General features: G+C 39.4%; 1 protein-coding gene across 5 annotated transcripts in view; it reads right to left on the bottom strand.

Annotated features, from left to right (window-relative positions):
* Window positions 1–25873, bottom strand: part of BBX (BBX high mobility group box domain containing) — a 135119-nt gene that overhangs the window by 68025 nt on the left and 41221 nt on the right. Inside the window, exons 1-2 of one of the 5 annotated variants that reach the window (XM_054001696.1) lie at window positions 10083–10152; window positions 8616–8687 (exon numbers count right to left, since the gene is read on the bottom strand). The exons of the other annotated variants lie outside the window; for them this stretch is intronic. The gene's annotated coding sequence lies outside the window, so the exon portion shown is untranslated. Of the gene's footprint in view, window positions 1–8615; window positions 8688–10082; window positions 10153–25873 lie in introns of those variants that run through there. 5 annotated transcript variants of the gene reach the window in all.

The raw sequence follows: 25873 nt of genomic DNA, 5'->3' as shown, positions 1-25873 counted from the left end.
CAAAAAAATCTTCGACAAAAGGTCAGAAACAAATTCATAGTCAAACTGGAAAGAGAGCTTTTAACTCTGATCCCAGTCTGTGCTCCCTTCTGCTGTCTCTCCCCTTCCAGAAAACAAAGAATCTGAAAAGAAAACTTTCACATTCAGCAACTGTTTTGTGTGCTTGTTCCATGCGTACTCAGAGACATTACACATGCCCAGCAAGGCACACTTTGGATGCAGCTCCAAGTGGGGGTCCCCAGAGCCATGTAGCTCAGAGGATGCAGTGGAGCGACAGGCAGCTCGTCCCCCTGGCAGGGCCACACTGCTGTCCCTCACCCCACAGCCCCTGCCCAGCCCTTGGGGAGCAGCACAGCCTCGCAGAGCCAGCGGTGTCATCCCACCAGGGCACCAACAGCAACGAGCTTGCTCATGTGAGCCAGCACTCCAATGGACAGCCCTGGCCCATTCCTCACTCGAGATCCCAGCCCTGTGTCCTACTCCTCATGCACACAACCCCTTACACACACCAGGGCTCATCCGACAGCCTCAGTGTAATAACCCAACTACCAGTCCTGGAAAACTTACAGGATAGGGCAACTACCCCTAGGCAACTGGATAATAAACAACACAAAGATCTGGAGATGCAGGAAATCACAAAGCTGCTCCTGAATACAAGAACAGGGCATACATATGCAATGCCTGAAAGGGTAAAAAAAATATTATGTAATACACAGATGAAAGGAATAAACAATGTTACTTTAAAAGCCCTCAGAAGGTAGAATGCTATTTTATTCCATGTATAACCTCAATAAAGCAGCCTCAGCTACTTAGCACATTAAACCCCTCTTTAAACACCTATCAAAATAATCAAAATAACTTGAAGTTCCATAGTTCCATTATCCTGTTGCCTAAATCACTGTACTCGGCTAGTTCAGTTAATCCATTAAAAGGGCATGGAAATTTTGGCCTATACTGCTTCAAGTTCTTTCTAGGATGAGAGTACTTTGTGTACTCCCTCAGCTGTATCCCCTCTAAGAGCCCATGTGTTAAAATGATATGAGCCAAGTTAGCAAAGCAGTTCCCCCAGGATGCTACACAACACCAGTAAGTCTACTGCTCTTTTTGGCAGGGAAATGTGAGCTAAAATTCTGCATGGAGATTTATAGTACTTCACTTGATGGAAAAGGTCTAAAGATCAAACCCACACAGCTTTTAAAATTTTTAAAAAGTAATTTTACTTTCATACCACAATTTAAAAAATTGCTTTAATTGAGAGCTACATATATACCAGTATGAGCTAGAAAGCCCTATATAATGGCAAATTATGTGTGAGAATGCCCATATTTTTTTGATGGCAATTCCCTGTAGCATTATGGCCACATTCTTCTGAAGCTCTGTGGATATTGAGTATGAATGATATCAAATTCCTGAAGAAAACAAGCTACCAAGAAAATGTGCTCTTTGCCAAGGAGGTAGCTTGATGCTAGAAGACATTTCAGAATTTTCCCCTAACAATCTCTCAAATAAGCTTTGAACTAAACCATCAAAAGTAAGCAGGGCTGTAGACAATGCTCCCATTCTCAAGCCATATGCATGCTCATATGCAAAAATGCATCACCACCTCGAGTTCTGCTGAACATAACAGTCTCTTTTAAGGAGAAAGAGACTTGGCTTATTTTTCATTCATAGAAAGACAATCACAGGATTCAGCAACGTCCACTTCTAAAGATCTAAAGCTAGAAATGTGACATGAGCTGCATGTGAAAGATTTAGGAAAAAAATACTTTTGCATTGTTCCTCTCAAAAAGCCATGATATAGTTATTCATTTTCATGCACTAACAAACCATTATTTCAAGAAAAAGGCAATATTAAATACTAAGGTGAGCAGCTGGGGGTCTCTAGTCCTGCTCAAGGCAGACCTAGCTTCAAAGCTGAACAACACTGCTCCAGACCCCCCTCAGGGATAGAGAATCTATCACCTCTTTCACCACTCTCACAATGGAGGGTATTTTTCCTTATGCTCAACCCGAATTTCCCCACCTGAAACTTCTGACAATCACCTCATGCCTATCTTTTCACTAGACTCCTCTGAAAGTTTAGGTCCCTCTTCTTCATAATGATCCTACGGATAGTTTGGAGTCAACTGGAGCATCCCCTCAGCCTTCTCAGGTGAAACACAAGGAGCTCTCACAGCCTTTCCTGGTATGTCATGTGCTCTGACCCAACCCCCGGAGTGGTCCTCGACATTGCTCCCTACAGTCCCTCTGTATGGGTATTCAGTCTCCCAAGCTCAGAGCAGGAAAACCTCTCTCAACCTGCTGTCTACACTCCTGCTCACACAGCCCAGTCTGTGGTTTGCTTTTGTGGCTACAAGGTCTTGCTACTGAATTCTAGTCAACTTACAGCCCAGGTTTTCTCTGCAAAGCTGTTTTCTGCCTTTCTTTTTGTTAAACTTCTTGGGTTCCTGCTAGCCCATGTCAGCATTCTCAAGTTCCTCTGAATGGCAGCTCCTGTAATCTACTACTTCCACCAATTTCATGTCACCTTTGATTTGCTGAGAGTGCACTCCAGCTTGTCATTTGTACCACCAATGAAAATATTAAACACTGGCACCAGTATCAGCCCACAAGGAATACCGCAAATAACTCTCTGCCAGTTCAATGTTGGCTCAGCCAATTTTTCACACACTGCAAGTCTATCCAACAATCCATCTAGAGGGAATTCAGTTTGGCTCCAGGGATGATAATGAAAGTGTCGAAACCTTGGTACCATCGAAGTAAACAAGGTCCTCTGCTCTCCCTTTGCCAAGATCTCTCTCCATCACTTCTTCACACTCAGGAAGAATTTGCCCATGGTAAATTCATGTTTGGCTGTTTCCTGTCCTCTTGCTCTTCATGTGCCTAGAAGTGATTTCCAGGAGGACCAGTGCTGCAGTCTGCTCAGTGACCAAGCTGAGGTCAGTTAGCCTGCTGTTTCCCAGATGTTTATTAGTGCCTTAGAGCACAATGAAACACCTGAGAGTACGATTTCTTCTGCCTGTATGATCCAAAAGAATGATAACCCTGTTTCATTTGACCTGTGGTGACCTGAGATTACAACCATGCTACCTGTTTGGCAGCAATTCCAAATGCAGAAGAGCTGGAAATACTGGTATCTGGAGAACAAGCAGCACAACTAGTTTGCCTCAACCCTTCCTGTTTCTTTCAAGAAACTATCCAATACTACAAACTGAAGTTTGCAAACACCTCTGCCCCACTTAAAAAAAAATTAAAAATCCATGAAATCTAAACATGGCAAGGTATTTTAATTGTGTTTGAAAATATGAGTCCAATTTAATCCAAGCTTTTCTTTACATTTTATATTTTTGAAAAGCTTGGTTTTCAATAGGGGGAAGAACAAGAAGTTACTGTGATTCTGAGGCAAGCTCTAAAAAAACCTCAGCAAGCAAGAGAACAAGAGGAAGCAAGTGAGCTTCCTTATCAAATAATGTGGGGCACCCAATGAACAAAATCTAAAATCCAGATGTTTGCCATCTAGGGAGGTCTGCAGCGGACAGGTTATTCACAAGTCTGTTGTTCTAGGCTCAAGGGTTTAAATCCAAACAAGTTTTCTCTGAAAGTCTAGGTCCCTGATGAGCTGGTAAGCAACTGGACAAACAACCATACAATTTGCTCACAAAAACTTACCAGAAACCGTGAAGATTCCAAAGGATGTCAATAAGCTTGGACAGCACTTTCCAATCTAATTTTTAAAATAATTTGCTCTGTATGCCACAGTTTGCAGTTTGGGAGAAAACAGGTGGAAGGTCTTTGCAATACTCTAGAATTGCCATAGGATACATTCATTTGGCAGCGGTCTCTGGGGTGCACGGGTCTTTCACAAGCCTTGAATGGTGACACAATCTCACTGCAAGAGACTCGTCAGCCCACTCAAGAATCAAACACTTGAAATCATCTGAGACAGTTCCTCCCATGAGTAGTCTAGATTTGCACTGAAATCTCTGCAGGAAGTAGGGAGAGATTTTTCTTTTCTTTTTGAAGAGATTTTAACTGGAGTGGCACTTTGGAACACAAAAAGCTCTCAAACATGGCTGTTGGAGTCTTGCTTATTAAAGGCTGAGCCCTTAATGAAGTCCTCTCAGAATTGGTGGATTTCATGCGTATGTGAACTGGAACACATACCCATCATTAAGCAACAACTCAGGAACACTGAGTAGTCCTTTGTCTTCATCTTCTGATGCCATTCATAATGCTGGACCCCTTTTGTCATTTAATGAACAAATTTTAAAAAACCCAAATTCCATCAATAAAAAGGTTTTAAAATATGAGCCAACAAACCACAACTTCTTTAGGCTCTTGTCACTCTTAAAAAAATTATCTCCACGTGTATCCAACATTTTCAAAAGACTGGGGAAACAGATGGGTTTCTCCTGAGCACTCTGGGTATCAGTGATGGCAGGCTTCTGTACACAAGCACATACTGGCTCTGCAGCTTACTATTCCTTGTGCTCCTGGAATGAGTACATCTTACCACCTATGGTCATTATCTATGACCAGAGTTCCTCTGCTGACATAAACTGCAATGCTGTGGCGAAGGAAAGAAGCAGACTTAACTGTGGATGTGCCAGGTTATTCGATCAACCCTACCTTCTACATACTACTATATGAACTCAGAAGAGAGACTCCTTTAGTTCAGTGGGTTCTAAGGACCTATTTTTCCATGATCAGTATTAACACTGTCTTGAATTCTTACTGTTTGGGATGTCTATCAAGTTACAAGTTAACACTGCAGACAGCTTAAAAATTTCCCCCAGACAGGAAAATTTTTTCCTCTGGAACATGAGAAGTGGAAGATGAACTCACACACCTGTGCTTCAACATCTTTTCTGTTTTCATTGCATCAGATTAAATGACTCATCCCAATCCACAACTAAAACTGGATTTGTGAAAACTGGCTCTTGGTAACTCTTTCTGGTGTTGGCATTAAATACCTCAGTTTGCTTTATATCACAGTTAAATTATGACAAGTCAAAAATTTGACTAAAGCTTAGGAAGTGCAAATGAGTTCTCATCATTGTAAACATTCTCAGTACAAGGGCAAAGTCAGCTCACAGGAAAAAATACACCACTTCCACAGTCAATTATCTTTAATTCACACTTCCAGTGCACGGGCCTATCCCTGCAGGAGAAATCCAGAGACATAAGACAGCAAAGGCAGACTCCCAAAATGTAATGGCAAAGCATTCAACATAAACCATTTACACACTGAATATTTTCTTGAAAAGAAGGATGCCTCAGGACCACCCATGGCCAACTTCCAATACAACACAACCAGCCAGAAAAAAACCAAAGAAAAAGAACTGTAGGAAAACATTTGATGTAGGCATTCCTAGGAAACACTGAGGTCTGGAAAGAGAGCACTAACACATAAAACACAGGTTCCCTCTGCTGCCAAGTCCCATGGTCTGTGATTCAGCTCTCTGAGTGCATATGAAGATGTGTGAGTGAATATGAGAAGTGTGGAAAACATCTGCCTTTTAATTTGGGGGTTTGTTGTTATCAGTTATTCTTTTTAATAATGCTTTGTACACCTCAAAAATACCAAGTAAAACAGTAAACTGAAGAGCTGTAGTCAAAAACAACGTTGCCTTAAGTAGAGGATATTGGCCTGTACTGTTTCGTTAGATCTCCTTTTGGCAAGACTTTCTGGAGAACCCCCAAGAAAGTACCAGAGGCCCATAAAAACTGAAAGGAGAAGTTCTCTTAGTAAAATGGGTTATTTAAACTTTGGGTTCTCATTTTGCTTTTAATATTACCTATGTAAAACTCACATTTCTTAACCAACAGTCAAAGAAGTGGCTTCATAAAAAAAATTCCAACAGTCTGGCTCCAGCTCTTGTAAACCGCTCTTGTAGTTCTCCAGCAGAGAAAAACCAAAACAATAAACCTCCAGCCAACATAAAAAAGCCACTTCACAAGTAAGCTACACCTCAAACAAGATTACAGGTAGGCTTTATGGGTTTTATCTTCCTATCTTTATAACCACAGAGAAACAAAGATGGAAATATTGTTTTTCTCAGTTCTTTTGATCACTACTGGGAATCTTTGCTGATTGTTTAACACATACAGAATGGAGTATTTGTGAATGCCTCCATACTTTTAATGAGCTTTACAAACTGTATGATTATGCTTATACAGATATTCCTAGATGGAAATACAGATATAGGTTCAGACAAGATATATCTACATCTAACTATGTATACATGTCAGGTCATAAACTCAAGGTTTTACATCCAGCTGCTCTGCTACAGAAGAAGTGGCAGCTGTGCCCACAAGACAAGTCAAGATATAGTTTACTGAAATGAAACTATCAATACAAAACTATTCATGTAATGAGAATATTTGCTGATGAAATCCCTTTCTCTACATTTAAGGAATGGATCTCTTTGAATAGAAGAGAATTTTCCATTTTGTTCTGTTGATGGGTACAGCAATGTCATTGAGGTTTATCTTTTTAATAATGATTTGCTGTACAGTCAGTTTTCAATTAAGGAATTGATCATGTCCAAGTAATTGGAAATGATACAATGAAGTCAAAGATCACAGGATAGTTCCTCTATGCTGTAAATTTGGTTTACTCAAATGTAGCAAATCTGCTTTCAGTTTTTCTTGAAAGCTGATCAGAATCCCTTTTCTGTTTACATTAGGAACCACAGCAGAGAGATTTAAACTACAAAGCAGAACAGTGACAGCCACCTTCCACCTTTTCACTTTCCTACAGTGACCTCACTTGTTGCAGAAGGAAAACTATTTGCCTGTCAACCCTCCCTCAAACTTTGCTTTGCTCAGAACATTCACCCATCACCTGGAACAGAGGGGAGCAGAAGCCAGATGGACATGACACTGACCATCCAGTGCTGATGAATTAATAATGAGCAGCCCACAATGCACCCAAACAGTAACTGCCAAGTCTCCTTACTCCTGCTGTGTCCTTATGAATGCAGCTTTCTTTGAAAACATCCCGGTGAATACAGCAGCTGCCATCTCAGCATTCCTTCAATCACACTACTCCATGGCAGGTAAGTGGCTTTGTCAGCCACATCTCTGCCTGCAGTTACCACTGGGCAAAACACACTGCTAGAGACACCAGGACAGCTGAACAGCATCTCGAGCCCTTCCCTTCCCTGCACAAGGGACTACAGGAAGCCGAGTGTGGGCAAACCTCCAATGCCCAAGAGGGACATCTGTGCAACAGGGCTGACAAGTGCTACAGCATCAACCTCAAGGCACTGGGGGTTTTTAAGCTCCAAATTCCTTTCCTCACTACATAACTCAGTGCTCTTCCTACGTCACCAAAGTCAGCAGAGATTTCACTTGAAACAGCCTCAGCTGCCTTCAGAGCAATGCCAAGCTTGGGGCCACACATGGCCCCGTTTGCTCCACAAAGCCCACTTTCTGCACTGCCAGCCTTCTCTCCAAGGGCTTAAAGCCAGGGCTTCGGCACACCTTTCCATCTGCAAGGCTCACACCTGCAACAGTGGTGAACTGACTCCAAAGCAGCCTAAAATCATCAGGATTTATTTTCCATAAGATCAGGATTTATCAGAAGATGCATAATAAATAAGCAAAACCAAAAACCAAACAAAAAAAACACAACCCCCCCCCAAAAAACCAAACAACAACAAAAACTAAACAAAAAAAAAAACCAAAAACCCCCACTCCAAAACAAAAAAGGCCCTAAAGACTAAATCCTTCCAGGTATTATTTAGATGTTTGCTCTGAGATTGATACAAGAGTGTCTGTGGAGAGGGGGGACGTGACAGCAGATGTATTGGGCAGCACACCTTGGAGATCACCTTTTTTGTAATAAAACCTGTCATCAGTTATTGCTATGCAAGTAACAGCACACTGAGTATACTCATATCTGCAAGTACTCAGGACATCTCCAGGCACAACTCCAGAGGCTGTGTCCTGAAGTCCTAAGATCTTGCTAGGTCTTTGTGGTACAGAGCATTGTAGACTTGAATTTAATGTGTTCAGCTTCAGAGACATCTTTAGAAAGCAATGTGATGCAGAAGAAAATATCTCCTTATTAAAAAGGCTGTGCTTTTAAGTAATTAGGCTTTTTCCTAGACATTCATTAAAAGATGACGGTTTCCTCATAGATAAGGTTATAAACAAGCTGAGTGTGGTAATCATCACATACAAAAACCCAGACCCACAAAACCATCTCTCTGGAGAAAAGAAGCAATCAAACCAAACAAAAATCCCAGGTTACTTTCATTTCCACTTCCCTATCTTGTTTTGCCAAGGAAGCCCAAAAGTCTCTATTATGATACCAGAGAAACGATATATAAATATATATGGCTACACCAAGCTTAGACTCAAAGCTAATTTAAATCAGCATGCATGAGAGGTAGGAATACAGACCATTACTGAACTACTGACACCTTTGTATTTAAAGGGTTTTCTTATTCAACCTCAGACAATTTGAGATTTTGCCTTCCCTGCTTCATGGAAAAGCACCCTTCACAATGCAGATAATGACCTACAATACCTATGCCAGGCTATGGAAATAAAATCTTATAGAAGGAGAACGATCCAGAAAGAGGAAAAGCAAACTGACAGCTTACATAATGCTTGAACACCTCTACTGAATCACTCTATGACTTCATTCTGGAGCAGCTCTTCACCACAAAGAGTCCCTAGCAAAGCCGAAGATAAATAAAATAGGTAAGTCAGGATAAATAAAATAAATACATTCAAGTTTGTAATTTCACATTTTGTAGACTCTAATTGAGCATCCTGTATGCATTCTTATCACTTTGAATGGGTGTTCAGTGAAGAAAGATTGACTTCACTGTTTTTTTAAGTGCTATCTGAAAAATTCTAATGCAGTTCTTATTGCTTTGCACAATAAAAGCATACTGAAATGCAGTGTTTTAAAATGGTCTCACTGGAGAAAGTATAAAATAAGTAATTTGCCAGAAATCATACTGTCTACTCTGTTGTATTATATATACAGTGAAATTACTAAATCAGAACAGCTGGGATACAGTTTAACATGTACAACTTTTGCATTTTGTACCTCTATCAAACTTGTTTATTTTATTGTATACACATATTTACAAGAGCTAGGAGAGGGGAATTTTACCCTTGGAGAGAGACTCTTCTGAATTATGAATTGCTTTATGACATTAAATCCTAACAAGATGCATCTCAGAAGACCATTTATGCTGGAGCCTGCTAGAGCTCAGTGTTAAGATGCACTATATGCAAGCTCTGTATCAGATTAGAAAGGAATTACATCACTCAGTGAGTGTTTGGTATTTGACATTTTGCTTTCTCTGGACTACCTGTGTCACATAACTTTTCACAGGCCATTACAGAAATTCACATCAGCAAAGAGAATTTCCTACTTTTTAGGCTACGGAAGTTATCTTACATAGACAACAAGCCCTTATTTACAGAGGAACAGTTAACTAAAATTAACTCAGATGTTTTCAGTTCTTATTTCAGGGAGACTTGTTTACTCTCAGATAGCTTAGGCTTGTTCCTCAACACCACAAAGCTCAGAGAATGCCAGGGAAACACAGCTGTACCAAATGTTGGAATTTACATCCTTGGCATGTGACTGTCAGCGTGTCACAAAAACCAGGCTGATATCTGATCAAAGAATCCACAAAGCTGAAGCCTCGTAAGACAAATAATTTAGAGAGTTCACTACTTTGATTTAGGTTAAATGGATTTATGAGCTTAGAAACAGGACTAAGTTACTGTAATTTGAGCAGCTGAGCTGTGTAGCTGACTATACATGTGAACTTTGGCCTACAGCAAAAGCCAGGTCAAGTACATTTTTCCCTTATGAAAGTCAAATGATAGGGGATTTGAATGGAGAAAATGTCACGAAAGAGGATTTATGGAGTCTACTCACTCCACCTCACCACTGGGACAACAGCACTCCCTGTAGAAGCTGCAGATACCCAATCAAAAAAACATCCTTATCCCATGATCTGCTGCAAGGTCCATCCCACAGGAGTACCAGACTGGTGCTCACACCGTAACACCCACCAGGTGTCCACATTCCAGAGAGCACTGACCATCAAGAATTCTCCACATGCGAAAACTCTGCATGGTGTGTCCCACCACATGCCTGGCCACGTACCTAACACAACAGCTAGCTCTTAATGCATCTCTCATGATGACACAAAGGGGACACAGCAGCACCTGCTAGGTGACTGCAGCAGACTGCCCATTGCCATAGAAACAGTGGATGGAATTTATAAATATAAATATAAATATAAAAATATAAAAATAAACTCTCCTACTACAGCTGAAGTTTGAGATACAGGGATGCAGATCAGCATTACACAGCCCATTTGTTCATGGCTGAACACACTGTTAAAAGGCTCTGACACATCATCAGATGGTGGCCAGATACTGGTGATCCAACTCATCCTAACTCAACAAAGTTGTTACCAGTAGTCAAAAGCAAACAAGGATTATCTGGAGTTCTGTGTGTGCCCTGCACACCTCAACTTATGCTTAAAGGAGAATGGCACAATACTGGATTGGCTGAGGCTTAATTTAAGACAACACTAAGATATAAGTTACAAGCTTGAGTTGGAGGAAAATGAAGAAGCAGGCATTTTCCTGAACAGTCAGTATTAGATGCCATAACTAACCAACACAATATTGAATCTTGTTACCTATTTTAAGTCATAGGTCACAACCCCAGCAAGGCCACCTTATCCAGCTGACTACACTGATTCACAGTACCTAGAGGATCTGATCCATGTTATCGATGAACTCCTTGTGCCCCCTGAGCTCTAAAACCATCACCTCTGGCTTGACAGGAGTGAAATTTACCTACCTTCTTCCCCCCATCAGGAAGATTGGATGAATGGCAACTGCTGCTAAATCCAATGTTAGTTAGAGTATCTATCAATCTCTAGCGAGGAGATTATTCCTGGGGAAGACATTATAGTCTGGAAATGCTGCAAGTCAGAGATGCCTGCTCAAGGCTGTAGCCAAGGGCTCAGAAGCCTCCCAGGACCCAAGCAGGCACCCTTTCCATGAGAAATAGAAGTGAAATGGAGATACAAGTAACTGGGAATTGAATAGCCACTTCCAAGGCTCCTCATCTATTTGCTTAGCCCAAAAGCAACGACCAAGCCTGCTAGTGCTTCAAAGTACATCAAGTTTGAGAAATGCCATCAAACATGTGGGAACTGCAAGCAGACCTGCAGGTGTATCCCTGTAGCTCACAACAGCCAGCTCACAACAGGCACAGCAGAGGCTCAGGTTCATGTATAGGCTCACTAAAAGCCACTGGTGCATCAGGCATAATCCCCAGGAAAAAGCTTTTTTCAAGAGAGAGTTGTACAATACCAAAACTTTCTACGTTTCACATATGGTCTTCAAATATTCAAGCAACAAAAATCATTGACCTAAGCATCTCACAGCCTAAAAATAGTCTCTGACACAGAAGCCAACCTCCAACTGGAAAAGGTTCTCAAAGAAGCCAGAGATCTGAGAACTATTTCGACTCAGCACAGTGTGTTTCATGATATTTGGTATAGCTCAGAATCACACAAACCAGAAAATGCAGTTGCCCCCAGACTTTTAGAGGGTTATCCACATGAACTGTCTGAAAATCAAACAGAGTATGTAAGTGAAGAAAATGAAATGCTCTTCACCATCACTCCCCTCAATGGATCCCAAACCTTGCCTGGTAACTCCTAAGATAGATTAAATCTAAGAGGGTGAGGGGGAAAAAGACAAAAAAAAGGAAAGTAACAGAGGCGTAGCAACACATCTGAACACCCAGTGACTTGCTCATGGATATACTAGAATTAGGACAGATTGTTGCTACCTGCTTTACACTACATCAAGAGAGTGAGAAAGCACTGAGAAGAAAGTGGGTTTATCCTGAGTTTCAAAAGAAATCTTCCTCCTTTCTCCACAGCTTCTCCCTCTGAGGAGAACATGATCAGCAGTAAAAAAAGCTGCTCAGATACCTAATTGATAATAAATTTCAAAAGAAAAACCTTGAGTTTCACAGGTTAATTCTCTCATGAAACAGAATTTCTCTTTAAGGCAAAGCTTGGTGTAAGACATACTAATTCATAATATTATCCATATAAGCAGAAGTTACTTTCACTTGCAGGTTGATATAGCTTGGACATGTTTACAAACACAGCTGTGAAACAGAAGTTGAAAAAACACTCATATTTCCCTATGTGTATTCCTGGGCTCTTTCAAACTATTCTGAACTCCTGGGCCCAGCCTCTTTGCCCTGCCAAACTTCCCCAAGCCAGCCTATGGAGCTACTCCCACAGATGCAGGACTCTTGTGGCTGATACTGCACAAGTCTGCCTGTACACTGGGCATAACAGAGCCATTCCCTTAGGTGTTGGACTTAATGATCCTTGTGGGTCCCTTCCAGCCCAGAACACTCTGGCCACAGTTTGACAGAACCACAAAGATACAAAGAGAAAAATATTGGAAAAGGCTCAGATTTTGCTTCCATAAGCTCAGCACCTGGAGGGGAAATTCTCAAGCCTCCTATGTAAAATGCAAGATGAAAAATATATATATATAGTAAAAACCTTCATATGTATGTTATCTTTTTTATATATATATACAAACATATAACCTGAACAAACAAGAGACCACAAAATAAGGAAATGTAAGCTTTCTGTGAAATCTTTCATACTGCTACTTCATACTTTACAAGACACATTTTCTTGTTTATTTTTTTATTTGCAACAGCAACCTACATGTTATCTATCTATCTATATATATATGTATATTTAAAAATAAATCAATACACTAATGTCTCAAATTCTGCAAACAGTAATAACGTGAAGCATTTTGACTTCAGCATGGACACACATATACCCTTTTATTATTCTGAACTGTTTCAAAATCTTATCTGGATTTATTTAACTACATACATTCAGTGGAATGTTCCAAAATAAAATTCTGCACTGCCACCCTTTCCCTCAATAGGCACTCCTAGAAGTAGTGATGCAAACCTGCCATTTCCTGACTCAGCAGACAGGCTCCCTGTCAGTGCACTGTTTAACAACACAAAGAGTCCCGTTAGTTCCCAGTCCTACTCCCGGCCCCAGCCTGCAGAACAACAAGCGGATAAACAGATCACAGCTCCATCTCCGTGTCACCAAAGCTGCCCACCAGGTTTTGCCTGCAAGACCAGTTTCTGTGCATGTGACCTATTTCCCTTTCTCCCACACTGAGCACAACAGGATAGCAGAGCTGCCAGACAAGGCAGAATCAAGCCTAAAATTAACTTTATCAATCACAGTAAAACCGCAGGAAGAACACAATTAACTCTGCTCCCCCAAGCTGAACTGTGCAGGACAAACAATGCACATTCCTTTCATTCTTCCAGCTTTTGCATTCAGCAGATTTGTCACAGAAACCCTATAACCAGCCTACAGCCAAACCTGTTTGTTTTTTTTTTGGTTTGTTTTTTTTTTTTTAAACCTGATTTTTGCCAGGAATTCCTGAACATTCTCTTCCACTTCCCACCAATGTGCTTCTGTAGTTACTCCACACACCAGCTACCTTCAAGCCGTATTTCTAGTTTTGCAGAAGCATTTTGGTGGAATGGACGGACAGGTGTCCAAAACCACTGCAGCATTCCTATGTCTGGAACTATAACCACAGCATTTAATAGCCTGAAGTAACTGTGATTCCAGGTGGTTAGTGCTTGGGAGTACAATGTACTATATCTTTTGAGGTCTGCTGTATTCAGCTCAATGGGATCCTTATCTTGATCTGATTTTCTTTTAATGCCAAAAATAAATTGGAAATGAATACACTCTCATATCAGAAAGAAAGAAATAAAATTATAAATCTTCTCCATTGTTTTGTTTTTACATCATTTGACAGATTTCAGTATTAAAAAATAAAAGTTCTTTTACAAGAGACTGGAAAACAGTACAATGAACAGAAAAATGATGACTATTAATTCTTCTTAATCCTACAGAGCACTAGTAGATACTGAATGATGATGCATGAGGGGAAGAAGGAAAGAAACATAAATAAAAGTTTAAATCTCTCTGAACAAAATATTGAAGCAAAAAGCAAACAACATCCAGAACACTAAACCAGAAAACCTCCACCCTGAAAGCCATAGCAGAGCAAAATACTCAACATCAAAATAGTTTTTTCTAAATTGCACCTGTCAGCTTCTAAAATCAACTAGAGTGACTACATCTATTTTCACACCTTGTGATTAACCAAATTATAAAAGGTAATCTAAATAATGGGCATCGGATATTAAAAAATATCTATGTACAGACATCTTCAATTTAACATTAAGGAATTATTTTACCCCCAAACATGCTGTTCCAGTAACAGTCAACAGCTTTGCAGTCTCTTCTTTACTGGCACACAAAAATAAAATCTCAGAACTGTTTTCCTAACACGTTATCTTCAACTTTTATTGGACTGATTCCCGACAGAAGTCCTAAAGTAGAAAAAAAAAGTGAAAAACTTATACCCTAGGTAGTTTGAGAATCTGGAAAAGCACAGAAATGTGTACAAATAAAAGGCAGAAAAAATATTTTACTAGTTAGTACAGATAAGACTTCTTTTCAGAAGGTCTACATTTACCCCCATTGTTGTGTGTATTTTAGAAGACTTTATGGATACCCTCTGTCAGGCTTTCCATTAAAGCCATCCACACTGAGAGCAGCAGGATTAACCCATATGTAGAAAGGTTACAATCAACGTAAATGACCAGAAAAGAAAACAATCCTTCTCCAAATGTACCTGGTGCATTTGTATCCATACACATTTTCAGTGTATCAGCTCTGGCAGAGTCAACGGTCTTACTGAAAAACACCACCTGAGCAAGATTTCTCTTTCAAACTAATTGGAAGAAACATAGGGACTCTCAAAGTAAGGCTGACGTTCTTCACAACCCCTTCTCCAGTCCAATTTTGTTTCAAAATGGGAAGCACTGCATTTAAATTCAAGAAATTAAAGATATACCAGGTATGATTGCAAGTCCACAAAGATGTATTCAAAACTAGACTTACAAGAACTGGTTTCAGGTAAAAATAATCCTACTTGGTTTTGTTGTTTTATCTCAGGAATACATCATTAAAACTATACTATGGTAAGGAGTTTTACAAACAGATTACATAAACTTGCAATAAATGTGTAGATTTGTAATGCTTTTGGGATATTTGATAATTTTGATAAGAGTGTGCCTTCAGTACATTTACATTCCTATCCTTCCTCTTCAGGTTCACGGAAAGAGGTAAAAGACCAACTTTCAAGGCAGTCCTCACATAAATTTGGGTGCAACAACAAGGAAGCATGCTGGGATGGGAGCTTCATCTTCCTGTGGATCAGGTAGCATTTTGCTGGCAAGAAGACAGGTAGCCCATATGCCTACATAAGGCCTCACGGCTTTCCCAAAAGCTTTTCTCATTTAGATTTATGAAAACAGATCTGTTTGGATGCTGCTTAGTGACAATGCCAACTCTTTTGAAAAGACAGCTGTATGAGGATAATCTTCCTAACACAGGAATCTTTAAGTAAGTGTGCCTGTCAACAGGCACCACTTTACAGTCTCCCCCAAATTCTGGATCTTATTATGCAAGTTTGTTATGTTTGGTGCTGCAGGTCACATTGACTTTTCTTGTAAAAACCGAGAGGCCATGGAAGACTGAACATAGCACTGGAGGTGTTGAAAGGGTTCTACTCCATTATCTATCTAGTTGGCAACCCAGGACATACATCCTATTTCAGCTTTCTGAAAAACAGGAAACAATACCTGTTAACTACCCAGTGAAGAGTCACAGTAATGCAGTCCATAAGGAGCTTTAGGCGTCAGGTAGGGATTATTATTCCCCAGTGCCAAGTAATACATTTGTTTCTGTACTATACAGCAGAAATCAGCTTTAAGTTCACTGCACAAGTAGCTGCTTATGATGTAAAAAACTAATTGCTTAGGTATTCAAAATTAGTTGCACCGTATCAGCGAGTGGCCAGTTACAAACCACCTGAAAACAAATCAAACTTACAAAGGGTGAAAAACATCCCCATTTTTTAAGGAAGTGCTGATGTCTTAGGTCCTACTTGCTTTGTGCAATCACTCAGAGGGACAAGTATTTATATTAATATGTGGTAACTGAAAGCATCTGTAAGAGTATGTAAGTACTTTCTCCCCACTTCATAAGAGGCATTTACAGATACCACAGAGCTGAATTTTAAACAACACTGTTAACTGGAATGCTGACAGAAAACCAAAGCCACGGCTAAAGCCGGCTGAAACACAGCATTGTTTCCCCCTCCATCAATATCACACACAGACCAACTCAACCATTATCATCCATCAGCCCTGCCTCTATTCCTCAGCGTGAGTTCCAACACCATGAGTATCCCCAGAGTATTGAAGAAAACAGGATGATCGTAACTGCCTTGAGAGATTGATGCAGCAGCTCGTCATGACCCTGACAATGATTTCAGTAATTACTGCTTTTTTATTAAGAGTTTCAGAAAAGTTGCTTTTACTCTAAAATAGAGTCAAGCTACTTAGGAATGGATGCTGCTTCCTAAAATCTGTCCTTCAGTACCTGTGAGTGTGTAAGAAGGACTGGAGTACCTATGATGTCTTCATGGGCTGGCAAATATGCCAGCGGAGCCCAAGAACATGCCCATCCTTCTGGAGCAGTATCAGGGCAGTAGTCAGACCACCGGGATGGGCAGTTGATAGCAGGAAACTGAATGCCACCCTTCTCAGCAGTGCACTTACACCCTGCCTCCCCACTGCCTGTTGTCACCAACTCGCGAGCGTTAATATTTGGGCTCCGTTTCAAATACACAAGTCAGCCCTGAGGTCAACAGAAGGGAGCTTTGGTGGAGAAGCGATGCCTACATGCAAATATTCTCAAGATCAAGACTTAAGAGCTGTGGCCTTTGAGCTCCCACTTGCTGAGCACTTCTGCAGACCTTGTGAAACTTTCATGAGGTGGGTTGCACAGAGGAGTTCCTTGTCATACAAGCTGACATTTTTTTTTAGAAACTGACTTTCAGCAAAAGGTGCTAGCCAAAAATAGTAAGTATTATTAGTAGTAATATTATAAAAAGGCTAAAGACCATGGGATGAAGAACAGATTGATTTTGTCTTGGGGAAAAAAAAAATCTGGAAAGCAAACTTTTTTCCCTGACACAGCCTCTGATTAAGGGCAGAAAGTAAGGGAAAACTGGCTGCAAAAATCCTGATTTCATAGAGGCTGCTCCAGAGGTATAGTCAGAGGGGAGCACAGCACACTCTTAAATATCTCATCTTGGTGTGCAGCCAGAAAACAGATATGCAGAAGCCAAAACATAGCACGCTAGGAGTTGCCTAAAGGCAACTCTAACAGGGACAAGTTTCAAAGTGGTTCCAAAAATCCATCAGGAGAAACTACCTTTGCTCTATGGGGCCAGTCACAGGTAGCAAACCATGCAGCTGGGCAAGCTGTTATCACTGCTGCTCAAATGGAAATTGATTAACTTTTCTTTGGAGGTGTTCACTGAAGAATACAAGCCTGCACGTTAAGACCAGGCTGAGCCATAAAGGTTTTTCAGTGATTTTTGTAGTGAAGAATGGTATTTCTGTCCTAAAGTGAGGTGCTAATACCCAAATTCTTGTCCTAAAACACACTTTGAAGTCACAGTGCGTTCTGAGCACATTGCACGGCAATGTGCTTGTATCATCTCATAATTAACTGTAATTAATATACAATCATTTCCAGACTTAAGTGTAGTTAACCATTAACTTGTATTTGTACACTGTGTTTGCTGAATAGCATGATATTTTCCTTCATTCCTCAATGCTATGTAATCATGGAATTACAGACCTTATCAGAATGCTCAACTAAAACAGTTTTTGTGGGGGTGGGAAGAAAAGCCACAAATACCTTGTTATTATTTAAACTTCTTAAAATAAAAATGACAATTCTTAATAAAATTTTATCAGGAAATGAAATAATTGAATGGGGGACTACTCATTTACTCCAATCCTCAGTTTCAGTCCTTGTGCCTACACCTGCATAGGAAAAAGTGGCATCAAGACAACTCTTCAAGTTTCCACCTGTATTTCCTTACTATGCCTGGTCTATGTACATGCCTATTAGACAAAATAAGAGCATATTCTGAGTCTCCAACTTAGCCTAAATGTAATTTAGTTGTTTCTGACATAATAAAAATGTATTGTCACCATATTTTAAAGCATTTGCAATAATATTCAGTTTAAAAATGAAGTGAAAAATGAAGTGAAAAATGAAGTGAAAAATGAAGTGAAAAATGAAGTGAAAAATAAAGTGAAAAATAAAGTGAAAAATAAAGTGAAAAATAAAGTGAAAAATAAAGTGAAAAATAAAGTGAAAAATAAAGTGAAAAATAAAGTGAAAAATAAAGTGAAAAATAAAGTGAAAAATAAAGTGAAAAATAAAGTGAAAAATAAAGTGAAAAATAAAGTGAAAAATAAAGTGAAAAATAAAGTGAAAAATAAAGTGAAAAATAAAGTGAAAAATAAAGTGAAAAATAAAGTGAAAAATAAAGTGAAAAATAAAGTGAAAAATAAAGTGAAAAATAAAGTGAAAAATAAAGTGAAAAATAAAGTGAAAAATAAAGTGAAAAATAAAGTGAAAAATAAAGTGAAAAATAAAGTGAAAAATAAAGTGAAAAATAAAGTGAAAAATAAAGTGAAAAATAAAGTGAAAAATAAAGTGAAAAATAAAGTGAAAAATAAAGTGAAAAATAAAGTGAAAAATAAAGTGAAAAATAAAGTGAAAAATAAAGTGAAAAATAAAGTGAAAAATAAAGTGAAAAATAAAGTGAAAAATAAAGTGAAAAATAAAGTGAAAAATAAAGTGAAAAATAAAGTGAAAAATAAAGTGAAAAATAAAGTGAAAAATAAAGTGAAAAATAAAGTGAAAAATAAAGTGAAAAATAAAGTGAAAAATAAAGTGAAAAATAAAGTGAAAAATAAAGTGAAAAATAAAGTAAAAAAATAAAAATACCACAACAATACAATGTAAAGAACACTTTTCAGCATTTTTTGCCTATTCTAGCAGTAGAGATAGTCAACAGCAGAACATCAAGGATGACTGTAAAACTGTTGTATACACAAAATTATGCATATTCAATTGTTGGCTGTTTGGGCGGATTTTTTTGGGAGAGGGGTTGGTTTTGTGGTGCTAGGATTTTTTTTAGGTTTAGGTTAGGGATTTTAAAAAAATTTGTAATTAATAGCACCTAAATTGCAGGTTTATGCAATCATATCTATGCATGCTGCCCTGTAGTCTATCACAAACTGAAGTGGTACAGATCTCTACCAAATTAAAGTAAGTGCTTGATGCAGAAATATACCTCAAGATAAACAGAGATAGCCCATCAATCACCTGGATGGGATACCTATTATAAACAAACAAATATCTAGCATCTATTAAAAGTCTGGTTTGCTGCTTCTTCACAGCTGAGAGGGAAAACCAGTAACAATTCCAAAATCCAGAATAAGTTTCAACTAGTTACCATCAGCACCCCACTTTCACATGGGATCTGTCCATCTCAGGCTGTAAAAGCTCTGCTACAGATAGTCCATCTCTTTGGAGACTTGATCTACAACTTTCAGCTGCACTAGAAGGGCTTAACCAGTGTGAGGTATTACTTTTATGTCTCTAGTACCACCTCATGTAGAGTTTCTGCCACAACTCAGTTAGGGAACCAAGTCTTATTAAATAAATACAGATTCTTTATCCCCTCCTTAATTCACATGCAAAAAATTATGTGTCATCCAGCATGATGCACTGGCACAAGCCATAAATAGATTGTGTAGTTGCACATTACCTGGAAATACAAGGCTGGAAACGAGACAGACTGAGATTATGACTGACTTCACAGGAGTCCAAATAAACCAGTGAAATTAGCACTGGTATCATTCTAAAATGAAGTATTAGTAATAACAGCTGCAATTTAAGCATTTCACCAGTCTTTTTCTATAGGTTTCCTGTTCTGAGAGCTAGGAAGGGTAAAGAAGATGGCAGGACTTTGGTCCCCATGGCTGGGGAGGACACTTGTGAACTGTCGGGTGTTCTGCGTAGTTGATACACAATGCACCGGAACAGTCTTTGAGGCCAAATCCAATTCTCAGCAGTCCAAAAAGCATTCTCCTCAAAGCAGCTTTGGGAGGATGAGGAAATCTAATCCTAGAGGGAACCCTGGTGCCCATATACAATAGAAGTCCCACCCACAACAAAACAATTTTCTGGATGCACATCCAAGAATATACCCTCTTCAGAGTGAACACTAAATACACCCAAATCACAACTATGTCAATATTGGCATTAGGAAATGAAACCTAACTTCTAAAACTGATGCTGGGAAAGACTCCAGGTGACAGAAACTTCATGAGAGCACTAGTGCAATGTTCCCTGTGATGGTAATACAGGTATAAACCTTTGCAAAGTACAACGTTAGGGTACAAAGATATCCCAAGGTTTTGCAGGACAAAATAAAAGTTTTAGGAGTTCTTGTTTTAAGACACATTCAGTTTACACTTAAGTAATTCAATGCATGAATAAAAAGGACAAACTTTCTGCAAACAGTCTTCAACAGCATTTCAAGTTCCCAGTTAAATCTTGCTTCATAATCAAATGCTTGCATTTGAGGTGAAAATAGGAATGGGTAAGAAATATCTGAAGCTTTCCTTCTTAAGACATAACATTAGGAAGTATGCCTATTAACCATCCTGAACACTGACTATGCTGAGGGCTGGGACAAAGAAATACCAAAGAGACTGGCTATTCCATCACCAGATCACAGTCAGCGAACAGGGCAGGCAGGAAAGCACACCAGCAGTCTTCAGGGAAACATCAGTGCCTTGTTCAGCCTTTTCCCTGCTGTCTGACTCAGCTCAGCCACTTCAGAGAGGAAGCTGAACATAAAATATGCCACCATCCCTTGTGCTCCCAGCAGCAGCCCAGCTAATTCCTGAAATGCCAGACGTGCTCAGAACTGATAACCTGTATGTCCAGCACGTCACCAGGGGCCCAGGAGAATGAGAGGAGGGACAAGGCAGAGGCTGGGGGAGATAGCACCTGCACACATGCACTCACATGAATGCTTCTCCCTTTACACAACTCTAAATAAAATTAAGCCGTTCATGTCATTTCCATTGCCAGCTTAGCTCAAGCATGGTAAATTTCCAATTCAGCTCATTCACCTCGCTTTGATCCATGCTACACATGCTGCCTTCTATTCATATCTACAACCATCACTGACAGCAGCAGAAAAAGCATAAATCCAACAATAAAACACTTCTCAGAACGAGAATCTAATGGGAACTACAGGATTAGGTAATTTTCCCTTTTATTTTTTCTTTACATTTTATTAGCTAGATCTTAACATGGTGCAGCACAGCTTTATTTCTCTTGCAGCACATAAAAGATCAACACACTGAACGCACCCAGACCAAGTAAGCTTAAATAGATGGCCATTAGCTTTGCTCCTGGCCTTGCCCCTAAATCTTCCTTCTTGGCCTTTCAATTAAACCACGCAAGGCATCTCCTTAGAACTACAGCTTTTAAGTAAACAGATAAAAACATGGAAATCTCAGAAAGCAAGTTAAACAGAACACTTAGTGTAACAAAATAATGACTCAGCAACAAGACAGACAGAAAATATTTAAGCAAATGCCAAAACTCAGTTTCTTTTTTCAGTATTTCTGCTCATCAATTCTGTCACAGTTTATTTACAAATAAATGTAGTGTAAATTACAGGTTATGCAGTTTCCCTTTAGACCAGTACAAAATTGCTGTATCACAGCTTTTAAACACAATCTCAAAAACAGGGTCTTGGCATAGAATACAAGGTAGAGAGGAAGGGAAGGATGCCTGTGTGTATGTGTCAAGGTATGCATATTTGGAAAACAAGAGATAAGGGATGTTTGCATATATTCATACAAAGAAATGTATTACATACATATCCTACATGCATAAATAGAAAGTAACTGAAAATCTCATACAACACCTGCTTTTATATCATGTCATGGTGACACATCCAAAGAACTAAACCCCAATATACCACTGGGTAAACATAACCCTCAAGAGACAGTTTGGGTCAAGAAAATTCTAGTCCTGGTTTGCAAAGACTCAATCCAGAATTGCATTTTTGGAAGCTAATTCAGAAGTAGTTTTGGACTTACCAACAGGTCTTCTGTATTTAAGAGAGAAAAAACTTTAACTGAAGAAAATTTCCAAATATGACACTCTTACTGTGCATTAAGTTTAAAAACAAGATTAGTTTACCACAAACACTGAAGCACTCAGACTTCACAGCTTCAAAGAATCATATAATGTGTTCACAGATCAAGCCACAGATGAGGCTCATAGCAAGTCTTACTTGCTATGAGATTCTTGGCTTAAAAAAACAGTTTTGAATTTTAAAAAATCAGCCATGGGCACTATTGTTTTATCCAGCACATACTTTGCACCAGGAACTGGTCACATTTAATGGCAACTAATGATTCATTATTACATCTCAGAAATAGAAACAGATATGAGGAAACACATGGAGCAACAGCAGAACCACCTCATCACCTAATTACCTTGATAAAGGTACTACACACTTAGTACAGACATTGGCAAATAGATGTTTATGCAACTAAAGCATTGTCTGCACTCTCTCTAAATGACAGGAAGATTATTTAATCCTGAGCATCACATAGTGAGTGGACCCTCTACATATGCAACAAAATTTATAGCAAGTTTGTGGGAATTTTGTCTAGGCCTTGACTTCAGTAAATCTGTTTACATTTTTCCTAGCCTAACAGGATTTGTCTTGCCCATCTACAAGATGCAAAGAAGAGGCAAAGATAACATTATGTTGCTGCTGGTTTGGATGGAGTGTTCAGTGAGTTCTTTTCATGAAAGCCTGCAAAGTAAGAGCCAGAGCCCCTCACAACCCAGGTATCATTTGCAGTCTAGTCAACTAGTAGTACAACTTGTAAAATTAGCTTCTTTACATGTTTATTGCCTCAGTCAATCCAGCCTGACCTTACGGAGATTAGCACCCTTGTTTTGAAAATGCAAACTTATTAACAAACATGCCAAATTAGTCACCTGGAGAGTTTTATTACCATGAACTACTTCAACTCAAACTAAAAACCATGTAACACTTCCATCAGTTGGGAGATGCATAACCCGTTTGTTCTGGTGCACCTCTCTCAGCACGGACCCAGAACAGCCCCTCCTTCCTGCACCAGCTCTTCAGACTTCTTTTCAGCTCTGAGTTTATCCACCATCAGGCTGAAGGAGTCATCTAGCGGCCACAAACAATGCCTGCAGCCTCACCAGCTTCTGTAGTCCAGCTTGCCAGTGCAAGACAAGGTTTTTTACCGCTTAAAGCACAAGAGCACTGACAAGAGTCCAATGCAGGTCCAGTATCTGAAGCATGACACAGTCCTTGCAGCCTTCCTCATGATGTTCCCTGCTGATGTTCCTTAGTGTGCCCTAGATGCTAGTTTCCCACTTCCAGCCCATGTCAAGGCCAAAACCAAGTTCTCTCCTTATGCTTGGGAACAAACATGGCTGTGTTATTCTAACCCTTGTGCAGCTGCCTGTTCCTCTTCAGGGGTGGGCAAACCTTTTCTGAGAAACGTCGCTACCCCTGGGAAGCACCAGTTCAGGTGACACGGATTAAACTGCTAAGCAGCAGCAGCAGGACAAGCCAAGGGATCCTCCTTGGTCCATATCCCTCCTCTGCCACAAACCCACTGTGTAGGCTTGCCATGGAACAATCAGCTACCTAGTAACATGCAAAAGAAAGAACCATAATAGACTGAACAGGTATCTGAAGTATGAGTTAAAATAATGATTTGATAAACAGTATTAACATCTATAATAATCTTACTAAGCTTCATAAATATTTGTAATGTGCTATCAGTTATCTGTACAACCCCTCCAGCCAGGTATGCTACAGAAATTTAAGCACAGAATTTTTTATGAAAACATCAAATATTCATTCTTCAAATTAATGGCCATTTCAACTATGTAATAAAGTGAAAAACTGGTACTGATTTTTCATATCAACACCTTGGTTTCAAAACAAACTCAGATCCATTTTTTTCTGTGTGTTAATCTGTGTTACCTGTTGAATAACTGAATTGCAGACACCTAAATACATCTTAGGCAAGATTGTCTTAGGCTTTTTTTTGTTCCTGGAAATCACTTTGCTGCCACGCTAATGCCAGACTCTGGAAGAACATGTTGCTACTCTTCCTTCACAGACTAGGAGTTCCTGTTTGCATATTTTCTCTTGGGATGTTTGCACTGTTGATCAGAGGTGAATCTAATACAGTGAGCATCAGGTGCTAATCATCACACACAACTTTCACACCATTTTATAATATACCCCCTTATGCCCTGCCATGCGGTTTAACATCCTATAACTGAATCCCAGCAGCAGCAGCTTCCCCTCCCCACCCTCAAAATAAGGAACCATAGGTTCTCCAAACCTTTCAAGGAAGCCAAAAGGCTTCTTTAAATTCATACTTAACCTTCTTGTGATTCAGAGTTCCACCTGCCTCAATCACCTCAGTCACAAAGGTGTCACGTAGCTTTTTTCATTGATCCTATACATCATTCAAGTACAGCAAGTGAAAAAGGCTATAAAATGCAAATTATCATTCTGGTATGGTTAAGGAGCTCCAACCTATTTCAATCTGCATTTGAAGGTGGAAAACAGTGGTACTACAACTATACAAAGACATGAAAGAAAAAAAAAATGATCCTTGCAAGCCCTAGTGTCAGAATTAAAGAGAGAAGATTCCTTCAAAATAGTGAGGGCATGAGCAGCAGCTAAGTGATGTTTAAAAGCTCTGATCCCAGCAGGCAACACCTCCACCTTGCTTCACATGTCTAACAAATTAAGGGTTGGTCCGATTTGCCCTATGTGGAGGACCTGCAGAAAGACTGACTCAATCATATTTATTTTTCCAAGATGGGGGACACCTTTATCTTTTTAGGTCCATAAATCAACAAGAGCTATTTCTTGCTACACACTGCTCAGCGGTCCAGTCACAGAGGTCTCTGGAACTGAGAAAACAGTTCTGCAGGACTCAAGAGGTTTGTACAGGCATTAATCGGATCTATTTCCCTAGTTCTTAAACAGGCCTAATTCGTACTATCAACAAAAATAATATCAGTATTTTGCAGCCTTGACTAGCCAGAATCATATGAAAGGTAATGCCACTCTTAATACTTTATGTAACATTTACTTTATTTGGATTTTTATTTAGACACAAATTTAATTCACTTTATTTCTTTATCTAGGTACTTTAAATATAAGATACTCTTACATACTCTAACAACAATGAAAGAGTGGGTTCACTACTGGTCTAACACAACATGCCAAAAAACATCACTGATGAAATCAGCAGCAGATAGCACCAGAGGTCTACTCATGTCTCATGTATTAGGCCAAGTCTTGTTGCCTTGTCTCATATTTTCAGTGAACTGCAAGAGTAAATGGGGATCAGGAATAGCCACCAAAGCTCATTTTGTCCTGTTACCACAGTAAAGATGCACATACTTTTTCTATTACATACATGTTCATACATACACACACGTAAGTGTTTACATGTGTAGCTATCTATACATACTTTTCTGCAGGTACATGCAAGATAAAAGTGAACACCACACAGCAGGCCTGTTTTGCAAAGGTGACATGCATAAACCAAAATCAGTGGCAGACTTGAAAACACAAGAAATTGCAAAATACCACTCTTTAAGCCACTCTACTACTTCTTAATATGCAGATCAGCCATGGCACTTTGTACAAATCATGTACTTTGTTAGTGCTG

The sequence above is a fragment of the Vidua macroura genome, chromosome 2 (assembly GCF_024509145.1).
Source record: "Vidua macroura isolate BioBank_ID:100142 chromosome 2, ASM2450914v1, whole genome shotgun sequence".
NCBI classification, from domain to species: Eukaryota; Metazoa; Chordata; class Aves; order Passeriformes; family Viduidae; genus Vidua; species Vidua macroura.
The sequence above is the reverse complement of the archived record's forward strand: the minus strand, read 5'-3'. Positions and strand labels throughout refer to the sequence as shown.